General features: G+C 42.6%; 1 protein-coding gene across 2 annotated transcripts in view; it reads left to right on the forward strand.

The window, feature by feature from the left end:
• Positions 1-19,853, forward strand: part of C1H12orf75 (chromosome 1 C12orf75 homolog) — a 219,241-nt gene that overhangs the window by 77,278 nt on the left and 122,110 nt on the right. Inside the window, exon 7 of one of the 2 annotated variants that reach the window (XM_068664488.1) lies at positions 3,146-4,402. The exons of the other annotated variant lie outside the window; for it this stretch is intronic. The gene's annotated coding sequence lies outside the window, so the exon portion shown is untranslated. Of the gene's footprint in view, positions 1-3,145; positions 4,403-19,853 lie in introns of those variants that run through there. 2 annotated transcript variants of the gene reach the window in all.

A 19,853-nucleotide genomic window follows, 5' to 3' on the forward strand; every position in this document is an offset into this window, starting at 1 on the left:
TAGAGGTAAGCTGACAGGTTTTCAGTACATCATTTATGCCCCCTATTTGACTGAAAGCTCTTTGTTGTCAGAGTAGCTAAAGGGAGAAATAGGGAGCAAGAATGGTAACATTGAGTTGCCTCCGGTGAAGTGACACATGAAGAACATTAATGAGGGTTTTTGAGCACCTTCCCACTCCACCGTTCAGCTTCAGAGGAGGTTACAACTGCAGCTGCTCAGGTGAAAAACAATTGGGCATCAGAGCAGAATTTCCCTGACTTACTGAGACCTCAGCAAAGATAATTGTCTTCCTGATTTTTGGTGCCTTAGGCAGAATTTCACTGCTCTTGTCCATCTGGGCATGGCTGGATGCTTTCTACAGCAGAACAGCTTCCATACAGCGGCCTGTCCTCTAACCCTACAAGGTTCTCACAGGCCCGCTAACAGGGAAGAGGACTTGTGACTACTTATGCTTTACAAAGCTGCAAAAACAAGCATCCTCCCCTACCCAGGGGACAGTGCCTGAACTCAGTGACATTTGTGGGGGGCAGATAATTCCGTGGAGTCCAGCTGAGTTACTCCAGACTTCTAGTGACTGTCACCAAGATCAGCATCTCCCTCTTAGCTGATAATCTGTTGTGCTTTGCCTTACTTGTCAATTTACGTTATCTGTGAGCACAACTGATGAGAGCACTCAAAGAGACTGTTTTGCAAACTGATAGCATATCTCAGAGGAAGCATTTGCAAAATGTCAGCATCCCAGCAGAGATCCTGGGATAAACAGTCCCAGTAAAGCAAATATATGCCCCTTGAGAGAAAGCAATGGATATATGGCTCGTCCAGGTTTAGACCATTAGCTTCAATAAGCACCACACATGATTTCAGGTTGAATTCTGAATTCTGGGACTGTTCTTCTTGTTCTTCTTCTGGTGCTTGAGCCAAAGACCTGGGAGCATGGCAAGGGCACAGTACTGGTTTTGAAAAGCTGTGAGACAGGCATCATTGCTCAGTGATTGTCCTACCAAAGAGGCTCTGGATGTACTTGACGGGTGTTTGATCTCAGCTGGCTGCTCTGGAGAAGTAGGTTGTAGCTTAGGCATCTTGGGAAGGGGGAATGGAAAAGCCTTCCACTGATAAAGCAGACAGATAGCAGTCCTGTGCATACCTTTTCCTAGGTAAGACTGAAGGGGCCAGTCTATTGCTCATTCAAAGCCTGCAGAGCTAATGCGTTTTGCTCGCACAGGAGAAACTGTCCTAAAACAACTATCTTTATGTAAACAAAACAAAATAACAAACAAGCCAACAACCCACCTCATTTAGCTGTCAAAAGCTTTTACAGTCATCCTTGGATGCGGCCCACAAGAGCCCTTCATGTCTATCGGTTGGTTAGTCACAGGAAACTGGGTGCATTTTAGAGATTCCATTGTCCTTTCATTCCCGTGTTTATTTGTCTTCCTCTGCAGCGCCCTGAAAGTGATGGATAGTTTGTTGACTTCTGAACCTGAAGTTAACTTTTTGAGTTGTGTCTCATGTCGGAGAAAAAGCATGTAAAGGGGAGCGGGAAGGATTTCAAAGATTTTGTGCAGCAGAGGATGGCAGCAAGCCATTAATTATGTGCAAAGGAATAATAGCAGATAGGCTTTTTATTTTATTTTTTGCAAGGTGAGCTATTGAGTGAAATGAATAGCTGCCACAGAATGGTTGCAACCCACGTAACCAACTAGGATTTTACAGTCTTTGTATGAAGATATTTAAAAAGATTAGCACAGCTTTGGTAGAATACATTGGTATGCTGGGATAACAAGGCTCTTTGGAAAGCTTAGGAAACTTATTCCCCACCCCCCATCAAATTACCTCCAAGTTCTTATTTATTATTACTTAGAGAGCATATTAAGTGCACACTGTGCATTGTAATAAAGTCACGGCCCCTGCCCTGAAGATTTTACAAGTCTGAGGTCTTGATCTAATACCCATTTAAATCTGTGGGAGTCTTTGCCCTGACTTCAGCGTGGGTTGGATCAGATCCTTGTACAGCATTTCATGAGACTTAGCAACAGTTCTTGTTACACTCTAGCACACCCATCTTGTTCATGGCAAATTCATGGCTGAGCAGTTCCCTGCAATAGCCTCACTAAATGCAATGGGAACATTTGCTCCTTTGAGCACATAGTAACCTGGGAAAATGCAGGCCCGGTTGCCTGGGAGAAGAGAAGATGGAAGGATGGAGGTGTGCTGTTTTCCTAGTGGATTTTTATTGCCAGGAGTAGCATGTATGTGTGATGGCACATAGGTGAAAATTCCCAACTCCTTCTCTCTGCCTGAGCATGAGCTGTGCTGTCAGCCCACGTGTGGAAATCTCGGAGGGCACAATTCCCCCCACCTTCTGCCCCAGCCACCTTCCAAAAGAGAGCTGTGTGTACAGTCTTCACGCCAGCTTTACTCATTAACTACTTTGACTCACTCCTGCTTACCAGGGGGGAATTTACAACCCACCACGCCAGCTCTGCAAAGATTCAGCCTGTAGCAGACATTTGTGCATGCTTGTTCGGAAAGGCTGCTTTTGTATGGTTTTGCTTCAATGCAAATGCTTTAGGCTTCAGTGCAGCAAAGTAATTAAGTATATGCTTGACTTTAAGTCCATGAATGATCTCTGAATCTGCCTCTTTGTACTCAGAACAAAACCCCTTAAAAAAGGAATAGCTTGAATGCCAGCAGCCCAGCTGTTCTTGAACAGCCCTCCAATAACAAATCTGAGAGCATTTGCATTGGTAGAAACAAAAGTTGGATAAGGAGGCTGATTCACTGTCTGGCTTCTGGAGACATTTTATAAATAGCTGCGAGAAAAACACAGGAGGGTTTTTTTTTATTATTATTATTATTATTATTAGTTGATAAAACATGTTGACAAGAGTCCTTTTCAGGATTGTAACTCGGGGGCAGCATGTCTTTTTGGACAGCAGACACATGGCAAACAGTTTATTTGCTGAAGAAAGCCAGATGCTCTGTGTCCTTGGCAGGCGATTTGTAAGATTAAGGAAAACCAAGCTAGTGACTAGAGTGTGGTAAATAAGAAAAATAAATAAATAAAAGCAGTTGCGCTGCCCGCGAGAAGCTCTTCTGTCCTTTTTGGCAGGACAGCTGGTTTTTCAGCTACTTTGCTCCGCAGAGTGCGGCTGGCGAGGGAGAAGCAGGCCACCTGAGGGGAAGAGTGTTTCTTGTTTGTCAGCCACTGCCTTCCCAGCCCTCTGCTGCTGCGTGAACAAGCTCCAGTGCCTCCGTGGAAGCATCACGTCCCATGGAAGACTTATGGGCATGGCACTGAGTGGCTGATCAGGTGGAAGATGTACGTGAAGGAGAAGGTGAGGACTGGCAATATACGTGTTAGGCATCTTCCATCAAGTAGTAACCCAGCCTGACTTTGAAGATGTTACGTGGGAAACAGGCCACCTCTGGCAAACCTCTGACAAATAATAACAGCGAGATCAAGGGCCAGAAAACAGGAAATACAGGATGTGTCCTCCATGTGGGGCTTGATCCATCGCTGGCGCAGATCAGCATCATGCCATTGGAAGAAGAGAGTTTGTATAGACTGAGACCAGCTGAACACCAGTTACCAATGAAATAAAGTAGTTCTGAGAATAAACAGAATATTAGTAGAGGAAAAAACAGAGATGATAAAGTTTGTGTTGTTTATCCTGTACGCAGCTGGTCTTTTCTTAATTTTTCTTTAACAGATGTTTGCATTGACACAGCTTTGAGATCAAGCTACTACACAGCTCTCAAGCTGTATCAGGGAAGGGACAGAAGTGCTGTAAAATATTCCCTGTGCCACTGGGGTTCATGAACCAATGAGTTAGAGAGCCTGCATGATACAGTTTTGAATGCCTGTCTGATGCCTCTGAATTGCACATGCTCTTACCCTTACCATGCCTCCAGGTAAATCATTACCTTTTCTTTGATCCGGTTTCCTCCTCAAGTGAAATACTGACACTACTTCAAGTACCATTAGGGTAATTCCTCTGTCACCCATGGAAAGACAAATGTGGAGAGAGAAATCCCTTGCTTTCTGTTCTCTCCAGTAGAGGCTCTAGAGATTATAGCATCTGAATATCTCCCCAGCAGCACTTGGCCATGGCACTATCCATTCCTTAGTGTCATTCCCCTACCTTCACTCCTGTAAGAGTCTTCTGGGTACAATGCAGGTGCTATGAAGTGAGAGGACTCAAGGAAAAAAGGCAAACTGTCCTGAACCATGGGAACTGCCCTTGCATTCATAGAAGGCTTCTTTCCCTCTTACGTTAGTGCAAGGGGACATCAAAGAAAAATGAATTACTTAAGTGTCATTACACACAGATAAAAGAGAAATGGATTTGTGATTTGTTTGAGTAACATGAAGGAGACCCTAGAGACTGTAAAAGTTTTTGATTTTAACAAAGAAGTCCTCTTCCTGACAGACAAGCTGGGACAAAAGGGACAGAGCAAAGTGTAGACAATGTATTTACATGATGAGCCACGGAGTTGGTTGGGGCTGCCTAAATCCCCCCAGATGAGAGGAATTTGGAAAAAAAAAAAAAAAAAAGGAAAAAAAAAAAAAAGGTTAGGGGGCCAATGTGATTTATGTGACTTGAGCCTCTTTCTCAGGAAGCTCAGAACCCAGATAAGAGATCAGATTTACAAAACTTCCTGTGTATGAGCAGGCACTACTTATCAATACGTCTTCTGTTCTGGGAGGGTTGAGGTGTGTTCTTGTGACTGAGGACCAACAGCAGTTGGTAAAGGCAAAGAACATGGACTAGGAATGCTCAGGAGAGAGGAGCTGGTGGCTGAAGTCCTTGGAAATGTCTTGATTGTTTTTTTTGAAAAGGCCTATTTTTAACAACTGTAACATTCTAATAATATTCAAGGGAGATATAATTAGGACCTTAATTCTATTTTGAGATTGTTTTTGTCTGAGTGTTGGTTTGGACTGCACACCAGCACTTTGGCAAACTTGTGCTTTGTGCTTTATGGGAGAACAGTCCTTGGCTGGACCTAGTGGGATCTGAGTTAGCCTCGACTGGCCATGTTCCCCTGTTCAGCTCTGACTGGGCACTGGGTGGGATTTTGGTGGAGCTGTAACCATTCGGTGCAAGACTTAAGTGCCTTCAGTTGCTGGAATCTAAGGCTAGGGGTTACATAGCATCGCATGAAAGAATACAAATAGTCAGATGTTGGGATTTTGGAAAGTGTTTAATGCAACTTTGAAAAATGCATGTGCTATTTCATAGTTTCCTCTGAATTGCCCAAGCCTAATCTGGTGCGGGTCATGTTTTCTTTGAACTGCCTCCCTACAAAACCATCCTCCACAATCGCGTACCAGACTATTTATTCCTGAGGACGGCTTGCATCACCCATGAAAGAATTTAATAATAGCACTTGGATGGAGTACCGTTATTTATGGAGAAGGCTGTGCTCTGTGCCTGCCTTGGTGGTGTGTGGCTGCAGCCTCTGGTAGCGCCGCGTTGGATCCCTGCGCTGTTTGCAGATAGAGGAGTGTGTCTGACAGCCCGCCGGGTTGCTGTTGTCACTGCTGCAGAGCTGGGCATCACACTCCTCCTTTCAGGCTTTGTTATTTATATCACTCTGTAAATAAAACTTCTGCCTTTTCCCTCTGATAAATGGTGAGGAAACCACTGCGAGTGAGCATGAATGGGGGAGTGAGTGGGAGTATCACACTCTTGATATTTACTGGTATCCTCATGTATCCTGCTATGCAAGGGAAAAATTGGTGGCTGGGTTTTGTTTTTATTTCTGGAAAGTGATCATTTTTAATCCCCAGTACTTCTCCATTTCCATCCAGCTCTCATATTGCCTGCCAAGTTTTGGCTTTCAGACCTCTTGGAAACGCCCTTACGGCAGCAGGGAGAGGCAGCGCTGCCAGCCGTGCCTTAGCCCGGCCGCAAACTCCTCTCCCCCGATCCCGCTCAGCTGGGTGCTCCCCGGCTCTGCAAAGCCAAACAGGGTCTTCACTTGTCCCCCACTCTCCACATCCCTCCCATTTGCTTATTTTGGGAAATGTAAGTAACAAACACCATGATTTCATTTCCTGGTGGCACGGGCCTTTAAGCAGAACTTTTGCCTTTTTATGTGAGTATTCCAGGAGTGTAAATTTATAGTATAGTATTTCTTACACAAATAACCTCACAGAAATGCACCACCTCTTTCCTCCTGGTTATTTACTATTTATTTATTTAAGGAAATAAGCAAACAAATCAAAGGAGATATTATGTAGACTCATCTTTAGAAAAGTTCAAGCAGGAAGAGGAAAGCAGACCTTACTCTTAATCAAGAAAACAAAAAATATACACCCTTCTAGAAGTGCTAAAAATGCCTTGTTTTGTGCTGTGGAGAGGATAGCAGGTCTTCTGGGAAAAACAAAAACAAACAAACAAACAAACAAAAAAACTAAAACTAACAACTGTAGTGTAAAGTTCTGTGTTGACTGGGCATTGCTAAGCTCAGAAGCTCTGATTAAACGTGGTAAATGGAGGAGGCTAAAGGATTTCTGCTCTATTCCCTATAGTTACAGCTGTCAGCCATGCTAGTGGAGCATCACCACTGGCAGTTAAGAGTCTGCTGGTCCCTTTCTGTTCTTGGTTGCAATCTCCTTTTCTTTGCACTCTGGAATTGACTCTCGTGGCTCCAGTGGCTGAAGCAAACTACACATACTGTCACTGGAGTAAGCAAGCAAGTTTTTCACAAAGTCACTTTTCTGAATAGATATGAACTTCTAGGGGGAGAGTTGATTCTCACCGTTATCATGTGTGGGGTTGAAAAAAACCACACTGTGTCTTCATCTTTGAACTGTTTCACGTATTTGTGTGTGTGTGGTCTAGACTCCTGTGCAATTTAGTCATAGCCTAGCCCTGATTTTCCCATTGTTTTACATTTAAGTCATGCTCAGAGCTTTCCAGTCTTCTTGCCTTTCCCCAGAAATGTTTATAATTTACCACCTAAAACGATAAAGGTTTTAGAGCAAGTTTTCATCTCTCCCTCGCTGCTACGCGTCCTGATGGAGTGCAGTCTTGCCATCACTTTATAAATCAGCTGGTCCAGAGGGGAAAAGGGACTGTGGAGATAATTACTCTGAAAAACTTGAAATGATCTATGCCTGAAACAGCTGGGAAGACTGCTAATATGTAATAGAAAGCTTTGCATAAGAGAAGCACTGGTGGGTTATACATGTATTTCCTTCCTCCTCTACTCAAACACTCTCACATGCTTGTCAGTACAAAATGACATCTCTGAGTTGTCATGCATCTGCACGTGGCCACTGACCACTGATAAACCCTCTGGAGTGCAATGGCCCTTCAGAAACTTGGAGCAGAGGCAGGGTTCCCCTTGGGTTCCTGCTGTTACAGCTTTGTAAGGTGCAAGACCAGAGGGCAGGGGGACTGAGTCTGCCAGCCACGCCATCCCTGTGCCCAGTGCCATCCTCTGCCCCACCACTTTGCTTTGAACTTTGATCCTACCTTCTCTTTATTTTCTCAGTGATTGAGTTAAGGTCCAGGATTTAAGCTAGTTGGTTTAAATTCAAGCCATATGAGACAGGAGTGATTTTCTTGGACAGGAAAAATAATCTTGCGGAGTTTATAGGACTTACAATTGCTCTGTATTTTCATGGAGTATGAACACAATTTGTCTCTCTGCTTCTCAATCTTAATGTCTTATTGGATCTTATTGGATTAACTTGTTGTTCTTGGAATTTCCATACACTGGCAGAAGCTCAGCAAGCCTTTTTCACATTTGGTTAGCCTGGAGATTGCAGTCTTTCTTGCTTGCCTAGATGATCACTGCTCATCATTTTCCCCTCTTTGAATTTAATGCAGTTCCATTTCTCTCCACCCATATTTCAGTCCTCCTTAGACTGGGGCTGACCTAAGCAGAAACCCTGGACAACCCAAGCACAGCCAGCCAAAAGGAGATAATATTAATGCTCCTGCTGCATGCCTACAAGGAGTAGCTCCACAAAGATCTGGGCAACATTTTGGCAGGTGAGGAACTTGCCAAAATGAGAAATGGTGTGGTTATGCATGGCTTTGGGCAGTTTGTGCACTTTTTTCTTGTGGGCACCCACAAGAAGCCTCTGAGAACCCCTTTTGTTCTCCAAGTATCATGGGGGAGATGTATATGAGCAACTCACTTCATAAAACGCCTTCCCCTTGTATTGCTGCACCATGAGTGAAACACCAGGCCAATGCAGCACAGCTGCAGTGCAGTCCTTCCCTCGTGCCTGTGAAGCAGTGTCTGTAATTCTCTGCACAGAAGTCAGACCCTGCTAAGACCCAGACATTCATATTCCTATCAAAATCTGAACAGTGGTTTTTTTCCATCAACAGTTTTAGGCTATCAGCCTCTGCTGTGAATGAAAAATTCATCAGGCAGAAGGCTAAAGAAGTCACACCTGTCAGCCTGACACACTGTTTATCTCAAAGATTTTACTTCTGAAAGTATAAACAGTAGAATATTTATTTTCCTTCCTGCAATCTATGAGGCCATTCAGCAATTTGAGTGTGCTCATGCACAGCTTTCATGGGCCAACCTTAATTGCACAGCAATGTGCCATAAAAACAGAGATTAGGCACTATTATCTAGGAACCAATTTTACATTTTTCTCCTCTGACTTGAACTGTTTAAAATATAGGGCACTATCTCATTTTGGCTGTACATAAATATCTCAGTTGTCAAACTGCCCTTACTCAACCAGCCAACTTTTCTTGGTGGTTGAAAATCATAGTGTTTAATTGTGTCAACTGAGGTGAAAAATGTTATTGGTTCACCACCTGGCTGTACCATATAGTTAAAAAAATTAAGCAACACAGAATGTGGGATTTCAGGGACGGCAAAAATATTTTAACCGTTAACAAATGAATATGATGCAAGGACAGAAGGAAGAAAAATATACAGCTTATGTGTTTCTTTATCCAGGTGCATTCTTGCTTTCTCCTTGCTAGCTGGCTTTGAATCTTCCAAACAGCATGTAATTAAATAGGGTGTGATAGGGGCCCAAGGCATCAGTAAGAAGCTTCTGACAGATTTCAATAAGCTTTTGATTAGTCTGTGTCTGCAGAGTCTTGAAGTTATTCAATAGCTACTGTAACCTACATGAGCAGAATTTAACAATAAAAAAAAAAACAAGATTGACCAACAGAAATGCAGTTTTTCTGGGCTCAGTATTTACTGGCAAATTTTGGCGAACTCATCTATCTTACATCAAAGAGGAAAGCAGTTCAGTGAAGAACTTCATAGCAAAATCTTTCATGCAGGATAAAAAACCAAACAACAAAGAAACAAACAAAACAAATCAGTAAACAAACAAATCCACCTACTAGATATTAAGTTTCAGCACCCACTGAATGCTCTCCATGCTGGACAAAAGTGTTGGCAAGCAGCATACGCTGCCTGCTCCCAGGAATAGGTTCCAAGGAGGTGGTTTATGGTATTTGAAATCCCTTTTGTACACTTCATCAGTGAAGAGTAAAACTGTGGCAATAGCTATCAGCTAGGAATCTCCCAGAGAGAAAGCTTGAGGGTCCAGACAAAAGGGGAGCACACTGTCATGTATGAACTATAATTTACAGAGATTTTGCCTTCTGCAACGCATAGGTATAATGCTAGAGTGTTTTTACTAGGTGAAATGTTAATGGATTTTTTTTTTTTCTCAAAACTGAGCTGCCTGGAATCTCTCTCCACAGCTCCTTCTTTGTCCCATATGGATGTAACCAGAGGTGAAGGGTCCAGCAAATTTAAGGTGAAAAGGAACAGTTAGATCTAATAGCCTCCTGCATAGTGTAGGCTATTACATTTCACCCAGTGACCCCAAACCAAGAACCAAAATACTTAACTCGAAGAAAAGCATTTTCATCTTCAGTCAATAAGGCTCTTTTATATCAGAGGGAAATGACAGGAAAGACAGAGGTAAATACACAACTTGCATTGTACTGAATATGACGGGATGAAGTGCACACTCCACTGTTATTCACATCTTCTGGTAAACTGGGACACTGCTGGGTCCATGAATGGAATCCAATTTGCTGCAGGACAAGTTTGCTCAGTGAGGATTTTACTGGAGCCTATCATTATTTTCTCCCCCAATGGAGTTTGAAGCATTAGATACAATTAAAAAAACAGCCACCATGCTCTAATCTTCCTGAAATCTTATAATACTTTCAGGACTGATGCGTATATCCTATTTAAGCCTTTTGCTCCAGAAACACTATTAAATATTATGTTTCCTCTAAACGTGATCTTCCATAGTGGGGATTTTCTTGGTAATGCCCTGTATCAGGCTGGTCTGCCTCCTGTGTGCTTCAGGAGTTACTGCTTACATTTTTGGGAACATGACAGTTCAGCAACAAGTTCTATAATAAATAGTTTGTTGGGCAGTTACTCAGTAGGTGTAACCCCTGTTCCTCCTGGCCTCTGTTGAAAAGTTGTAGTGAGCTGCAGAGCTGGGAAGGGATTGGGATACCAGGCACAAGAGAAATGCTTGTGGCAAGGTTGCTTGGATGCACAGAGCTCACTTTGCCAAGTAGCCTCTGGTCTGCTTACAGACATTCTTTCACTAGGGTCCAGTGAGGAAACATAATGTGAAGAGCATGACGGGTCCCGGTGGACACCAGACGCTTCTCTTGTGCTCACAGTTGCCCTCTCCTATGTACCCACGGAGTTTGTCCATGGGAGGGGGCTGCCATGGTGGTCTGGCCAGCCAGGAGGGCTGGTCCTGGCTTGAGTGTTCCAGCAGACAAGCTAGTGATGTGCAGGGGCAAAGCTATTGTCCTAACTCTCTTCTTTTGTAAAGAACGAGGCTTTACTCTATATTCCCCTGACATCTCATTAGTAATTTCTTCTTCATTTCCTGCCTTAAGTTCTCTAATGCTGTTGTGCCAGCCCAGTGGAACAGAAATCTTGTTTTCCAGTCCTAAGGCTAGGTTTGCTGTGAAATGAAAAGACATGGTCCAGCTTTAGTTTTAGCATATTGTGCTAGTAACAATTCACTGAGCTCTGGCATTCTGCTTGGTCAAAGGGCATTTCCTCCCCTCCCTTCTTCCTCCTTCCCTCCCTCCCTACTAGCTTCTTATGAAATTAATAAAAATAGAGTGTTTTGTTGACTGGGTGGAGAAATTGCATTCAGATCACATAATGTCTGAGGCCTGGCAAGACTTTGTGAATCTGTTCTGGTCTTTGCTAAATGGAGCAGGGTGCCCTCCAGTCTAGTAGCAAATATCTTAGGGGAAAAAAAAAAAGAAAAAAAAAGCAAAAAAAAAAGCTTTAAGCTTGTAGTTCAATTAATTAAAGAAATTGGTTTGATGGGTCAGTATGATTTGCAGGCCCTTGACCCTTCTCCTTTTTTTTTTTTTTTTAATTTTAATTTTTATTTATTTTGTTTAAGAGAGATTCTGGTCCTCATCACGGTGGAAAAATAAAGTCTCTGTGGTTGGAACCACATTACATAGTACTCACCAAAACTGGCACTTCTACAGGTCTTTTATAATGTGATAAATGTGTCTGGGCCAGGATCTTTGCAGGGTCTTGTGAGTATGCACATATCACCCAATTCCCTCTCAAAGGGAGATTAATATATCTGAACACAGATGGGATCCCAGGCCAAAAGATAGGGGCTGTAAAGGCTCCAGATATGCGTCTCTCTCAGCCAACAGGACACTGACAGCTTGCAACCTCTTCTGTCACTGAGAGGTCTCAAGCTGTTTGACCTGTCTGGGTCTCTCCCAGGGCCTTGTCCCCTGCATTTGTTACAGTCAGCTCTGTGCTGCTGTGCTGGACCTGTGACAGAGCAGATCTGAGACTTGTCTGTCAAAGCAATCTGCTTCTTCACAGTCCTGATGGTGGTGTCCAAGTGGATGCCTTGTTTGCTGCTTCTACCGGGTTACACCGTTTCCCTTGGGCCGCTATCAAAGTCTACGGCAACGCATGCCTTCCTGTTTTTTATTTGTATGTGTATGTGTGTTGTTCTTCTAAACACGGACAGGAATTTCCTTTCCTGAGCCCAGACATCAGCCACTCACTATTTCTGTAGCTTGCAAACAGACTGTCTGCTGCCCCGGACCCTTTAATTTTTCCCATGAGAGTGGCAAATTCACAATGGGCTGATAGAGGAGGCCTCATGTGATACCCTTGGTATGCAGTCTGATTTGTGCTCGTGGTGTTTTGGCTGCACTAATTACCCTGACAGAGCACACCTGACACCTAATGGGCATTGTTTCTCTGCCTCTTGCTGCAGTCAGCCCTTGTTATCCCGGTGCTGGCAGACCAACCCTGCCCTGGCCAGAAGGGAAAGACAGGGATCCTGGGCATAACTGCAGCCCTGACTGGTGGAGGTGGCTGTCCCTGGCACCCTGAGGCCTTTATACACTGATTTTGGCATTGGCATGCTGCCATACCTCCAGGGCTGTGCTTGGCATAGCGTGCGTGGTCCAGAACAAGGCCCCTTGAATGCTTCCTGGTCTTGCAGGCTCACAGGGCGTGGACTGCTTCAGCTGATTCTCCCTGATTTCAGTGGCCTCTCAGAGCAAATTAAGCCTGTCAGTACTTTCCTGGGACTTGCTGGGAGCAACAGATGGAGCCTGAGTACGTTAGGTAGCCATTTTTCACAGGTTTTCTCAGTGGTTACTGTAATATGAATTTACCAGGAATAGGAGTAAGACAGAAATCTTAGACAAATGACTGCCAAGAGGCTACAAATGCTGGTAAAATTAGTGTCAATGTAAATCAAGGATGAGCAGCCAGTGGCTGTGCAGCAGATACTGTAAAGTAGAGGAGCAAAAGATCACTGAGGTCACTGAGTGTAAACTCCCACAACACAAATGATTTCTCTTCCCTCTTTCTAGCCTGTGACTGTCCATCTGCATAAGTGTCTGTCTGTCTGCCTGCCTGCGAGTCATTCCTCCTCCCCTCCAGAACTTTTGAAGTGGTTGGCTAATTTCAGCCAAATTAGCTGAGGGATAAAGACCTCAGCATTGTTAAGGTCTGGGGAGTTTCTGGAAAGCAGGCATCTGGCTTGGAGCAAGAGACTCTGCCAACACCTCGGCTGGAAGAGGGACTGCAGGATGGGCTGAATCCCTGTGACATTTCACAGGATTACCACGGGTCCTCAGGCAGGACATGCCACACTGCAGGACAAAAGAAAACCAAGTATCTAGATAGGAATACAAACAGTTGTGCTGAACTCTTTAATTCCTATATTTTTCACATATCCATTCCCGCGTCTCTCCTGTGAAGCACACCCATAATGGTCACATCCCCATGGCTGTGGCAGCCTTTAGAGCTGATTAGTACAGGCTTCTCAAGATGTCTCTCTTTGGACAGCATTTGCTGATGGAGTCTCTCAAGGACGTAAGGAAGTTGACAGAAGTAGAGAATTCGTTACCATAAGCTTTATTTTGGAAGAGGGAAAATGCGAAGTTTCCAGGTGATGTGGCATTTCCTGAAGAAATAAATAGCCGAAGGCATACTCAGGGTGACACAGCCTGCATTGTTCAGGAAGCCCGGCAGTGCGAGAAACATGCTTGTTAAGAGGAGGAACAAGAGATTAGGCAGACAAGGAATAAACATTGCAAACTGCGTGTACCGGGTGAGGAAGTAGTGTGTCCTGGGAAGTGGTGACAAAGTGCTGTTAATCGGGTGAGCAAGCAGCTGTGGTGTGAGGTCTCAGCAGGGCTAGGACAGGGAGTCGAGGCTGGGCTGTGTCTGCTCGGGAGCAGATGTGTCCCACCCTGCCCAGTCCTGCTGCCTCCTGCACTGGTCTCTGCCCTCAGAACAAAGGCTGAGGACTTGCAGAGACATCAGAGAGGAATTGACGGAGTGAATTTGGTGTTAAACCCACTACTGACAGCTGGAGACATGAGGAACTCCAGGTGGTGACTTTATCTGAGCAGGAGACTGAGAGGGCCCCTGGGTCTCAGGATGAAGTCTCCGCATGCGGTGAAGGATAGGATACCAAAGGGCTCTTGTGCCTTGAGCACAGCAGGACATAAGTCTTGGAAAGTGAAAAATCCAGAAAAATCCAAATTGGAAATGAAACTTGAATGTCTTAACCGCAAAGACAACAAATGTCTGGAATGGCTAACCGAGGATGTGGTAAAATCTCCAGCATGTGGAGACAAAATCAAGATAGCCTGGATCTCCCACAAGGTACAAGGCTTGATTCAGAGATCAGAGGGTGAAATGCTGTGGCGTGTGTTATGCAAGAGGACAGACCAGATGATCAGTCTGGTCTGCTCTGGCCTTCAGAAATATGAATCAATGTTGTAGCAAGGATATAGGAGAATTACCAGGAGACAAGAAACAGAATAATTAAATAACCGCGGTATTTCAAGGGCTCACTTCAAAGGGTGGACCATTTTTTTAAGCAGCAGCGGAGATTTGGTGGAAGATCTTGGAGATGGAGGAGGTTGCATTGTTTTCCTACTTGGAAACTTGCCTGCTGTATGACTTTGACCCTAGAGATAAAGTTGGTCTTCATACTGGAGGTTCATGAGCTCATTCGTGGACAACATTTATTGGAAAATTACTGGAGTTCCAAGGTGGGCTTATCCTAAAGCATTACTGGCTCCTAAAACGCATTTGTCAGTCTTCAGTGGTGCAGTAAGCCATGGTCTTTCACAGAACAGATTTGCCCAAATGGGTTATTAACAAAATCAGGATTAAGGCCAAGCAGATGTCAGTATGACTGATTAGCTCAAAATAAACACAGTTGTGAGATAAGAAATAGCTCTGGTTTTGCTTCTTCTTTGTGTGGTTGCGCGTACTCAATATATGATGGGAAATGACATGTTAGGTATGAGGTAAAATGACTCATGCACTGCTGCAACTCGTAGAAGGCAAAGCAGAAGAATTCAGGAATTTTCAGTCGATGGGTATAATATAAGCAATGGCCCTGATCCAGGAAACTCTGCCATGGAGAAGGATCCCCTCAAGGTGTGGAGCCTCACTGTCTTAGGATTGTGCAGGTGTAGGGTTTTATTTTGGCAGCTGAAACTCTCTAAGCACTGACATTGCTCTCATTTTCAGTATGCCACACACATTAAAGTTCTGATAGCCAACAATATTAGAAAAGAAGTAACTGTTGTTCTTCCGTGGGAATATTAGTTGGTCTGGTTGAATAAGTAATACAAACCACTTTGAGGTATTTCCAGTGAGAGGAGAAGTCTGCATTACCTTGTTCGGTGCATGTCATAAGCATGCAAAATGTTAGAAAATGTACAGACCAAACATAGTGCTAGATATCATGGACTTGCATAAACATGAACCAGGCCACATCCATCCACGTACACTGAAAATTGTTAATCAAGTCCATTTGCCACAGTTTTACAGAGCACGTGCAAGTCAGACTGAAGTCATGGAGATGAAAATGGCAGCAAGAACTATTTACTGACACTCCCTTTTGTACAAAGCATATATATATATTTAAATTATTTAAAAATAATTCCCATTTTTTAATGTTCTTAGTGAAAAAATCACTTTTGCTTTACAAGGTACTGTTCCGGTAAGTGTATAGATCCATGAAATCAATTTCTAGTTATTCAAAGAGCTGTATTCATATCATTCTGTAAATGAAACACTTGTCTTTTTTGATTTAATTTTCAGTGCTTATTTTTCATTTCAATAATTTAAGAAACAAGCTATCCAAACCATTGCTGAATTAACCATGTTAGTCAATGTAGTAAAGGCATTCATCTCCTTAATGATTTCATTGTGAAAACAATTGGGGAGATGGAAGAGCTGTTCTAGATTAATTGGAAATTAATCAATTTTTTGCTGAATACTTCTTTTTCCAGTAGGCAAACATACCAGCACAGTAAAAGCTATACACACAAGCTTCCTTGAAAAACTGATGATTTTTAGTATGGATTGCATTCTGAAGGATTTAGTCAGCCTTTAAAAACACTGCCTGGATCACTTTGGATCTTACTGTACTCATTTTCAGACCGAGGATGACACTATTTATTTGCACAACAGGAGTATTATGAGAATAACTTTCTAAAAATTGGAAAATTTCCCCTTTTTGATAGCAGCCCTGCTCTAACTCTTGTGTCTAATGGTGCTATTTTTCATGTTCAAAGAAACGTGCAGAGTCATGATTCCTCCTCCTGTCTCTTCCTCCCTTGGTCTTCCCATCTTCCTTTTCCCTGTGTGTGCTCTGGCTGAACTACTGGCTGATCTCTAAAATCAAGGGAAAGATTTTCTGCATTTATTGCTTCTTTCTGTTCTTTTCTTTGCCCTTTTACCACAGTACTGCTTCTGCTTTCCCTCTCCGCTTTTAGTCAATAGCGAGTGTTAAGATAAAAGTTCACTAATTAGCATACTCCCACTTGTTCTCTCAGGGTCCTCTAAATATTTTCATATCATATTACTCTGAGGCATAAGGGATATTACTGAGAAACAGTAGAAATCTAATCTAGGCTCCCAGAAATGCATAGACTTATTTTTACATATTTACACTTTTATTTTTTTATTTTTTTTAAATTGTGTTCCCTAAGAGTCTGATCTTTGGGTTGGGGAAGCTCTGCTTTCTTAGCAAGAATATAAGTAGTCTTGAGGAGATGGGAAACAAAGATTTGGTATGATTAGGTTTGAAATTCATTTCATCCCCTCTTTAGATACCAAACTGAAGTGTTTAATTTGGGAGATTTTCTGCTCTAAAGCCCTATCTAATCACATGAAATGAACACTACATATTCAGCAGATAATTCCGTTCTTAGCTGGACCCATAACCATCATTTAAAAAGGTAGAAGTGGCTTGTAATATTCATCCTAAGCCAGGTCTTCAGCTGGTGCAAGCTGTTAACATCTCCTTCATGGTGAGTAGAACTGTATCAGCTTATTCCAACTCAGGCTTTGTCTTTCCCAACTTTCCTGTGGAAAAGATTGATGCTCCTTCTTTTTAGCCTCCCCAGTCAGAGTGGTTTTGTTCCATTGATACAACTCTCCATATAAAATATGGTATTCCAGAGCAGACAAATTCTGAAGTATCTCTGAACCTGACTACTATGGTCTACCAAGGTCTCCAATGACTTCCGTCCTTTCTCTGCCACAATCAGCGTTCATACACTTGCTGGAAAGGACTTAGAGAAACAGAAATTTGTGGCCAGCATGTTCTTGTTTTGCCTGTTGAGGTGGACAGTGTTTTGGGTGCAGTCAAGGTTCTGACTCAGCCTTATGGTTTTTCTGCATGTGGAGGTATCAGAGAAGATGTAAAGGACCCAATGTGCAGGGCAGACAAAACAGAATGCCTCTGAAGAGAATTTGCCGCAACTTTGCAAGCTGCAGTGGTAATGGTTTTTGGTCAGGGATTGCCTTGATAGTTCTGTGAGTGAAGGACAATTTTCCTTTCAAGGCACTGTATATTTAGTTATTTAATCAAGCTAAATTATTCCTTCTCTCCTCACCCACAGTTAGATCATGGCACAAAATTAAGCACAGTCTTTCATTCTACCTCCTCTTGCCTCTCTGTTTGACCTAGACTTCGGGGAGCCATTAAGTTGTCTGATATATTGATTTAATAAGGGTAGGAGAATTAAAAAGGACAAAGAGACACCTGACTAATTGGCATTTCCAAGAGATTTTTGTAATCAGCCAATGGGGATTTTATAAGGTATGAAGTATTTGCTTTCACATAAATTTCTTCCACATTCTTTCTCTCATGTTTGCTCGGTAAACCTTCTGGAATAGAGATCACATCTGCCCCTTTGTAAGCTTTATACTTGGGAGGTAATTGAGTTGGCTCTTTGTTATGAGAGCATGTACTCGTTTAATTGCACATATGTGTCTGTGAGCACACTATCCCTGCTTCTCTCCTAAATTTGATTTGGAATGAATCCCATGAAGGGCTGTTTTCCAGTGTTAATGGATAAAAGGTCTTTACCAAAGGGAAAAGTATTCAAACACTAAATTTAATAAAGTTTAGTTTGAAAGTTGTTTCTTTGCAGGAACTGTCTTTGAAAATACACAGTTCTGAGACTAATTCCTTTCTCCCCACAGTGATTTAATAGCAAGCATCTTCTGTTGGTTTTGTGATTTGTAACCAATCAAGTTTTATTTTGGAAATACGGCATAAAAACACGACAATTTAATGGCATGACAGTAACACATTTACACTGCTGTAAGAGTTACTTGTTACATCCTGCCTTGCCATGCTGAGCAGTAATGCAAAACTTTGGGAAGATACGTTCCTTACAGTGAGATGAAAATAAACACATTGGTAATCTTTATTCCATTTCTGTGCCTAAGATTCTGACCGAAAGGTAGTGATGCAAGCAAGTATTTGTCTTCAACATATTGCTGTCAGGAATAGAAGTGCTAGGAGGGAGGTGATACGAGGGCCTAGAGACCCGTCCCTCAGGCTGAGAAGTCTCATTATTCAAGCTGCATTAGGCAGTATAGATTAGGTTAACTATACTTAAAGTGGTGGTGTTTGTCAGTTTGATAGATGACTATCCTGTAGACTTTTTACCATTTTCCATTAATTTGAATTTTATTATATGCCAAAGTGCAGCAACTTATTGTTATGAGTTGACAACCTAATATTTTTATTCCATTTCTATTTAGCATATGTTTAACACTAACTCAGATAAAACTGCCAAGAACCGAGTTCTTCTTGAATGAGGACATCAAGATTACGGTCAGCTGAATGATGCACATTCGTGCCAAAGGATGTCACTCAAATAGCTCCCTTTGAACTGAGGAGAGAAGGGACAGGGGCAGAAGAGACTGTCCTTAAGTGTGGCTGATGGTTCTGCCCCAAGATGTGATTTTGTACATCAGCAACTTAGTCGTGTTGTCTTGTGCCAAGTGATGCTTCTGCAGCATATGGAGGGAAAAAGTCCTCTTCATTTACTGGTTCCTTGGTCATCCTCTGGCTGTTAAAAACTATGTTGTTCCCTTTTCTGTTTTCTTCTCGAGAATCTGGAGATGTTTAGGTCTTGGTTTTTTGGTCTATCCCAGTAGCAAGGCTATAAAAGCAGCACATGTTTCCAAATATCAGTATTTTCAAACCTAACTGCTTACGCTGGATTCATAGGGTGTTTGTAACAGAACACTCGATGCTCAGCTGGGTGGTTAGGACCAAGTAGGGGATATGAAAACAAGGCTCTCAGTTGCGTGCTGTAACCACTGTTTCATTAGGTATGATGAGGAGCCAGAATCTGGTTTCAAAGAGCAAAGAGACATTTATAAAATACTCTCAGCAAAATTATAGTTTTGATTTCAAAATTTATTCAAGCTGTAGTTGCCTGTATTTCCAGATTTTACTTGGGTACCAGTTTATTCTGCATGCTGGAGCAAATACTCAAGAACTGGTAGACGGGGTGTTTTACATTCTGCTATTTTTGGTGTTAAGAAATCATGATTAGTCTCTTCAAGAGCAGCACATTTCCACGTCTTCTATGTCCTGAGTCACCGACCAACTGGCTTATAATGGGAATCTTTTGCTTAGAGAGTTAGAAATTGGTATTTTCTGAAGAGGATGAGAAACATCTTTTCTTGTCATCTGCTCTAAACAAAGCCAGGGTTGTAACTAGAGGTTAAGCCAGAAGGAGAAAAATGTTCTGCAAAATTTAGTAGACTTCTCTTTCAAGATGTTGGGATTTGCAGCAATGTTCAGAGCTAGACTAGATTAATACTTTCATGCCTTAAATCCTGGCTTACATCCTAGTTCTATATCCATGCTCATAAAATGGCTACTGCTTAGGTATGTGTAAGAAAGCAGTGGCACAGAAAATTTCTTTTTCTAGGTTTATCCAGGTGGAGACAATCAACATTGTGCTTCATAACTTTCAACTTTGACAGAGAATTGGACTTTCTGTAATATTTCAGTA

Source organism: Anas acuta, chromosome 1 (genome assembly GCF_963932015.1).
Source record: "Anas acuta chromosome 1, bAnaAcu1.1, whole genome shotgun sequence".
Taxonomy (NCBI): Eukaryota; Metazoa; Chordata; class Aves; order Anseriformes; family Anatidae; genus Anas; species Anas acuta.